Genomic DNA, 7,911 nt, shown 5'->3' on the forward strand with positions numbered 1-7,911 from the left:
AAAACTAAGTTGCCATGATAGTGGACGATGACGTGACTCATGAAGGTCGACGAATGATGGACCGGAGTGCAAAATTTCCTCCTTGTATTTATTTAAAAAATTAGTCGATGAACCCATGCATACATACGGGACACTTACTAATATTATATATTTTATTTTCAAACAATATTACCATTTATTGTAATTTTTTTACATTTTTTGGCAAATGTTTTAACATTAGAACTGTAAGAAAAAATCCAGCTATCAAATATATTAGTATTAAAACATGCAACACTTTTATCCTAGATAAGAAATATACATTGGATTTGAACTGAGAATTTTGCATTAAAAAATCCTGGATCAAGGTACATATAATTATGTAATGAAATATCTAGAACAAATGACTTTAGAGGTGTCCTAAGTCAGGAGAAAAATATCTCAAAATAGTAATATATGAGATTTTTCTTATAGGGAAGACAGAGATAGTACAATACATATATATCTCATGATGTACCTAATGTAAATAGTTTTATCTATAAACTTGATAAAGTCCATAAATTTTGACTTAAGAAAATCTATATACACCACGTTAGGAAATGGGGTGAGTACTATTTTTCTTCCATTTACTGATGACAAGACTGTATTTGTCTGCAAAACCCTGCGAGTGAGTGCAGTGATGATGAACTACCGTAGGACTCAACCTGAAGAGAGATGTGCGCACCCAGTAAAATAAAGGAAACGGCAAGTCACATACTACCTTCGTCCTGGTTTATTGGCCCCCCTCACATTTTGTGCCAAACTTTGATCTTAAATTTAACTAATAAAATGATAATGCATGTAACAAAAAATAATATCATTAGAAACTATGTTCACATACAAATTGAAAAATATATTTTTATAATATGCATTGTTATTTTCTTAGTTAAATTTATGGTCAAAATTTGGCACTTAAATACTAAAGGGACCAGTAAACCAGACAGAGTTAGTACTGTATTTGCATCGAGTTATATATACTTCCTCCGTTCCAAATTATTTTACCCATATTTATCTAGACACGAATGTATATAGACACTAAACAAGTATAGATACATCGCAAATTTAAGTCAACTAATTTGAAAGGAGGGAGTAGCATGCATCACAGCGCGCGGCAGGCGACCGAAACGCCAATGGTTTCGAGCCATTTCCCCGGTTGGCCTCACCGGTGCTCCGTTGATTCCTGGCAGCGGCCGGAGGACACGGCGGCTGCAACTTGCTAGACCTGCTGGGCAAATAAGAGCAGACGCCCACGCGCCCTCGGACACACATGCCTCGGATTGCTCAGAGGTCCACCCTTTGTTTTATCCAGAGGTGCATGAACGAGGCCTGTGCAGGGAAAGTTATGTTAAGAATTTTACACGTGTCACAGGGCAGGGACACACACATGCGCATACACCCGGGAACGAAGGTAGTGACAGAAGATCTAATCTCCCCGAAGCCGAGAGATTGTGCTCTGCTCTCGCGCCTGTGTTGCGTGAATCTCGTCGTGGTACAACGTATATGCACCGGATACCTCACAGATTCAGTAACCAAGTCCATGGCAATTCTCTTCCACATCCAGTTCTGCCTGTTTTTTACCCTCTTGCCTTTGGACGAGACTTGCCTGCTCTCATCCGTGCTCCTGCATACATGGCTTGATTTGATTGGAAGAAAATAAGGCCCGGTCCCATCCCCTGAAAATCAGGGGATGATTAGATTAAAAAAGAAAAAAGAAAAAAAATAGCCGTAGGATGAAGTGGGAGCACAAATGGGAGCATGGAGAGGGAGCAGGCAAGCCGGATCCCTTGCCTTTGCGGCGTTGTACCAAGAAAAGAGGGCATTTTGCATGCTGCTTTTGCTTTCCCAAAGCGCAGCCTCGCTAAATCTCGACGAGCATGCATGCATGGCCTATTTCCTTTCTTCTCGTGAGACATTGGTACCGTGCTGGTTCTGTCCACTGTAGGAGTACTAAACAATGCGTCTGTACTTTGTATCCCGACTATCAACTCTCCGGTGTTTGCAGTCTGATTCTTGGATCACGCTCACGCATGTTCCAGACTTCTTCTAGTCATTGAGATTTCAGCTAACTATCACGTACTTGGTCATTCGATTGCCGCCCGGAGAAGCATCAAGAAATTCACCATGTGTCTATACGTAGGCCACGGACACACGACACAGGCGCACGCCCCGGGAAGGAAATCCAAAGGAGGTTGTGTGCTCAGTTCTCACGGCTCTCGTTTCATGAACCTCGTGGTGGTACATGCACTGGACACTTCACAATTATCGCAGATTTAACAAGCGTATCCATGATTCTCTTGATCTTCTACTCTGTTTGCCTTTGCGGCGTTGTGCCGTCGAGAAAGAAGCCACTTTTATATATGTTGCTTTTGCTTTCCCAAAGTGTATGTTGATAAAAAAAAGATCACGAGACTCCTTTTTCCTCTGGAGAACGGCCGCATGCCCATGCATGCGATGTTTCTTCTCTTTATTAGGGGTTTGACACGGTGCTGATTGTCAACTACGAACTTGCACTCTGCATATTGCTCATAAGGCCATCTCCAACGTAAATCGACACCGTATCCGTCTGGACAATGATGCGGAAGCTGGCCATCCAACCATGACTGCTTACATTTCAAAATGAATTTCAATAAATCAAACGAATTACATCCAAACCGGATGACTTTCATGTAAATTGGAGCACATTCATTACATTCTCGACATTTTTCAGTAAAGAAGTATGACCGACCTTAACATAATCTACAATAGCGCCCATCCTCCAAGTCCTTATCGTACCCTTGCGGCCCTGACCGTGTCCATGTCAGGCGGGGATGAGACCCATGAAGTAAAGATACGGTCGCCGGCGAGGAAGAGTAGGGCATTGGACATGGACCGGCCCACTTGGGACTCAAGGCCCCGCCGCCTGCCATGCACTACTTCTCGTCGGAGTCCGTGACCTGTCCGTCACCGGTGGACGTGAAGTTCACGCTGGACATTGATGGGACGACACACTCGTCATGCCACTAGTACCTACGAAACGTCATCCCGGCGCATAGGACACGCAGTCGCTGACGTTCTTGTCGGTGATTGCCAGCGCTGCCAGCGCCACCTCCACATCCGGCTACATCAAAACCGTGTTTTGTTGCGCTATGACGGTGTTAGCACGCGCGGCCGCATAGAGCACCCATTGAACGGCAACGAAATTTGGGTTCTTCTACATCATGGCCGCCACGGCTTCCTCGCTTGTCGTAGATTTGGCCCTCTGCCAACAAGTACTGCTCGAGGAGGAAGCGGTTGTACCTCTGCTCCTCCTGCGCCTGCCGAAACGCCGACATAGGCGCCGGCTGCTCCTCCGCATGGCGGCATTGAAGTGCGCCTGGCCTGCTCCATGGTCAAGCCGGAATGGACCGGCACGGAGTTGTCGTCGGAGCCCATTGCCGGGCCGTCTTCGGAGACCTCTGGGGGGCTGGCCAGCATGTCGACCTCTATCCGCCTGGCATGATGGCTCTGTCAGCCGGCAGCAAGGGCGGCCACCGCATGCTTATGCCTGCTCCCACAACGCGTTACCGCTCACTATCATGGCGGATGTGGTGCATAGGTGGATGACGTGAAGCGGACGACATGTTGGGTGCGGTTTCTGCCGGGAATGGTCTTGTTTAAATAGCGGATGACGGTGAGGAAGGCACGAAGAGGTTCTGCTTGGAGAGCTCATTCCCGTTGATGCCGATGTTAGGGAAAATGTAACAGAGAGCCCTCTTTTTCTTTCCTTTCTGTACCACCGGAGATTCCCTATACCCATCCGTACGCTTGTACAGGTAGGGTGTTTTGGGTCTTACTTGCTCGAGCGCTGTGAATAGCTGCTGGTTTGTTCTGTTGCCTCGTTTTGATAAACTGAGGTGGGGAAAACCCTTTTATTCAAAAAAAATATTCAAAAAATATTGACTAATTCATAAAAAATGTTCATGAAATTTAAAAAATGTTCAGAATTTAAAATAATGTTCACTGATTGAAATAATATTCACAGATTCAAATGAAATAATCAAATCTTTGCAAAATGTTTTTGGTTTCGAAGCATGTTTTAGAATTCCAAAAATCTTTGTGAATTTTAAAACATATATTCTCATATCGAAAAGGAATTTAAAAGTTTAGAAAATGTTTGCAAACTCAAAAAACATTCAAGTTTCAAATAATATTTGTGAATTTGCGAGCAAATTCGCAAATTCAAAGGATGTTAGAAAAACATGAAAATGCTCACAAATTTGAAAAAAAATATTCTAGAATTAAAAACAAATACAAATATTCATGGACTAGTAAAGAAAATCAAAAAAGATAAAACTAGAAGAAAACCAAATGAAAACTAAAATGGAAAAAAGAGAAAACCTGTTTCGGGAACCTTCCCAAAACCATGGGAAAAAACACATGAAAAGCCAGACCATGTAACCTGCGGTGTGCTGGGGGTATTCATTCGGCTTTGCTACAACTACGGATGTTTTACAGGACTTTACAGGCAAAGGCTGAGGTGGGTTGTTTTAATTGGTGATTAGATGAGGCGAGCCCCACCCTGAAAATCAAAGGGGCATATTAGTGAGGTGAGAAGGGTCGGTCTGTAACCTCCTTTAAAAAGAATCAGTACGTTTAGCATTTTTGGTATTCATTTGTTTTAAACACATGCTGGCAATCACACGCTTGGGGATCCGATTCCGTGCGTATGTTGTCCGGTAGCGACCGCCCGCATAGCCCTGGCTCCCCCACTGCGTACATGTGGACGGATTTTGGGAAGGTTCTACAACCTTTCTAGACTGGTTTTTTTTCCTTTTGGGTTTCCCCTATTTTTTTCCTTTATCTTTTTAATTTTTGCTTTCTCTTTCTTTTTTCATTTTCAATTTTCAATTTTCAATTTTCCTTTTTTGTTTTTTTTCGTTTTTTCTTTCCAAATTTCACGAACATTTCCTGAAATCTGGTAACCTTTTTTCAAATTAGTGAATATTTTTCGAAATCCATTTAAAAAACCAGGGTGAACATTTTTCTGAAATTAATTTTTACACTGAGTTAAAAAATTGTTCATCCAATTCAAAAAGCATTCATCAAATTCATAACAATGTTTATTGGATTTCAATTTTGTTCATAAAATACAAAGAATGTTCATTTAATGTCAAAAAATGTTCACCAAAATTCAAAAAGGTTCTTTTTCTGAATCTGTGAACATTATTTGAATTCATAAACTTTTCTTGAAGTTCTAAACTTCTTTTGAAATCCCGAAAAAAATTAAGTAAAAAATAAATATATAAACCAAATAAATAAATAAATTAGGGGAGCCCCACCCTGCACCAGTGTCACCCCAAGTTCGAGCGTGTGGGAGTCAGGGGTTGCGCGCACCTTTCCCCCAGCGCCCACCTCCACGAGTAGGAGCTCCTACACACGCTACCCCTATGTTCATTACGCCATAAATAGGAACGACCTGTGGGTTCGCGTTTTTGGGAGAGCAACCAATTGAGGGGTGTCCCTTGCGGGAGCCCCTTAAGGGTGCCACCACGTGTCGCGTGCTAGGCGCTCCCTTGGGATTATATCGTTTATTTTTCTGTACTTGTTTTTGGGTAATAGATGATTTTTTCGGTTTTTGCTTTGTTTTCACTAGAATTTTGGCAACAAAAAAATTCAAAAAAGAATTGCGTAAAAAAACATCTTTGTTTATTCCGTGGGAGACACAAATTTGCTTCTCCTGGAGGCATAGGTTTGCTTCCGCGAGAGGCACAACTATGCCTTTCGAGAAAGTAAAAACAAACATGTTTTCTTCCATGAGATGCACATATTTACTTCTCGTCTATGCACAGATTTGTTTCCCGAAAGTCACAATTGTGCCTCCCAGAAAGAGAATAAAACACATTTTTTCTTCCGCGAGAGTAGATTTGCTCACATGGAGGCACAGTTGTGCTTCTTAAAAATCTAAAAAATGTGTTTTTTCTTCGTCAAGAGGTATGTGTTTTTTTCATCCACGAGAGGCGCATATTTGCTTCCGATTTGTATTTTTTTCTTTTGGTTTTTTCATGAAATTTTTTTTTGACAAAATCTATTAAAATGTGATCTAGTTTCGAAGATCTTGACGCATAGTCAAAATGCTTCGCGATTTGGAGGCATGGTTTAAATGATAAAATGTTTTCAATAAACAAATCTACAAAAAAGGGAAAACTTCCCGGTTACGACAAGTGTCCCACATGTTGTGCGCCACGTGTCGCAACCTGGAAGGTGGGAGTGGACTTTGCAAATGATACCCCTTAATTAGTGATTTTGAAGTTTTCAGCTGCTATGTCTGGGGCTCTATTGTGTGCGTCGCTCACGTGCTAGCGCGACATGGCCATGTCCCAGCAAGCACAAGCAGAGGTAGCGAGAGAATCAAATGCCTATTTTATTTAGTTTTTTTTCCTTTTGAACAGATTATTAAAAAACTAAAATATGGAATACATGAAAATATTTAGAATTCAAAGATATCATGAACTAAAAAATGGTCATCATTTTTGTTATTATTTTTTACTGAATTCAAAATGTTGGTAAATTCAAAAAATCATAAAATTAAAAAAATATAAATATAAATTCACAATATTAAAATTATAGGGGAATTACAAAAATTGTTGAAGAATTGAATTTTTTTTCAAAAAGTCAAAATAAATGTTTCAGAATTAAAAGAAACGTCCATGAATTGCAAAAAACCATGTATTCACAAACATAGTTATTCAATTGTTCGAATATGAAAATGTTCATGAATTTTAAGAAGTTCGTATATTTGAATGATGTTTTCGAATTTGAAGAAGAACAGAAAAGTTAGGAAAAACAGAAAAACATCATTCACAAACACCATGTACAATATGCTGTTTTTGAGTTCAGAAAAACAAATGCTGAAAACTGAAGAAAAACAAATGCTGTTTTTGAGTGTTATCATATGCAGAAAAACAGAAAAGGTAGGGAAAAACAAATGCAGAAAAATAGAAAAGGTAGGGGAAAACAAATGCTGAAAACTGAAAAAAAGGAAAATTAAACTTTTGTAAGGTGACCAAAAAGCGGGCGGAAGGTTCTACAAACTATCTAAAACTGGAGCCCAGCAGTTCGCTACAGTACTCAAAACGGGCGCCCAACAGTTCGCTACGCCTGTCTAAGGCTGGCCCACACACGCCCGCTGTGAGCGATAGATGTGATAACACTCCCTGCAGGCGATACGTAGCATTGGCGCAATGCCTGCCTCTTCTCTGCTCATAACCGAATCTTCCTCTATTAAAAAGTCGTTGGTGACCTCCAACCCGATGTGCCTCTATTGCAAATTCTAAATTCAAAACTCTCATTCTTTTTTTCCTTTTTGAGAAACTTTCAATCTATTCGCAATCTATTAGGGTTGTATAGAGTCTACCAGAGGTAATAAAAATTTGTGAGTTCAGCAAAATATTGTGAATTTAGCAAAAAAAAAGGGTTGTATAGAATACACCAGTGGTAATAAATATTTGTGAATTTTTGAACAATTTTTGAAGTTTGTGAATTTTTTGAATTTGTCAACATTTTTTAATTCAGCTAAAAATAATAACAAAAATCATTACCATTTTTGAATTAACTAATATTTTTTGAGTTCATGATTGTTTTGAATTCTAGAATTTTTTTTCTGTATTGCTTTTTCTATTTTTAGATAAAATAAATCTGATAAAAAACAGGCATTTGATTCTCTCGCTACCTCTACTTGTGCTGGCCATGGCCATGTCGCGTTGGCACGTGAGCGACGCACACATTAGCGCCCCGGACATAGCAGCTGAAAATCGAAATCACTAATTAAGGGGTACCATCGCACCTCCACGGTCAAAAGGTCATCGGATACGAGGCGGATAGACAGCGACACCGACTAGAGGAGGAGGAAACATAACCGTCTAATTTTTGGTTTATTCT

Source organism: Triticum aestivum, chromosome 1D, assembly GCF_018294505.1.
Source record: "Triticum aestivum cultivar Chinese Spring chromosome 1D, IWGSC CS RefSeq v2.1, whole genome shotgun sequence".
In the NCBI taxonomy this organism is placed as follows: Eukaryota; Viridiplantae; Streptophyta; class Magnoliopsida; order Poales; family Poaceae; genus Triticum; species Triticum aestivum.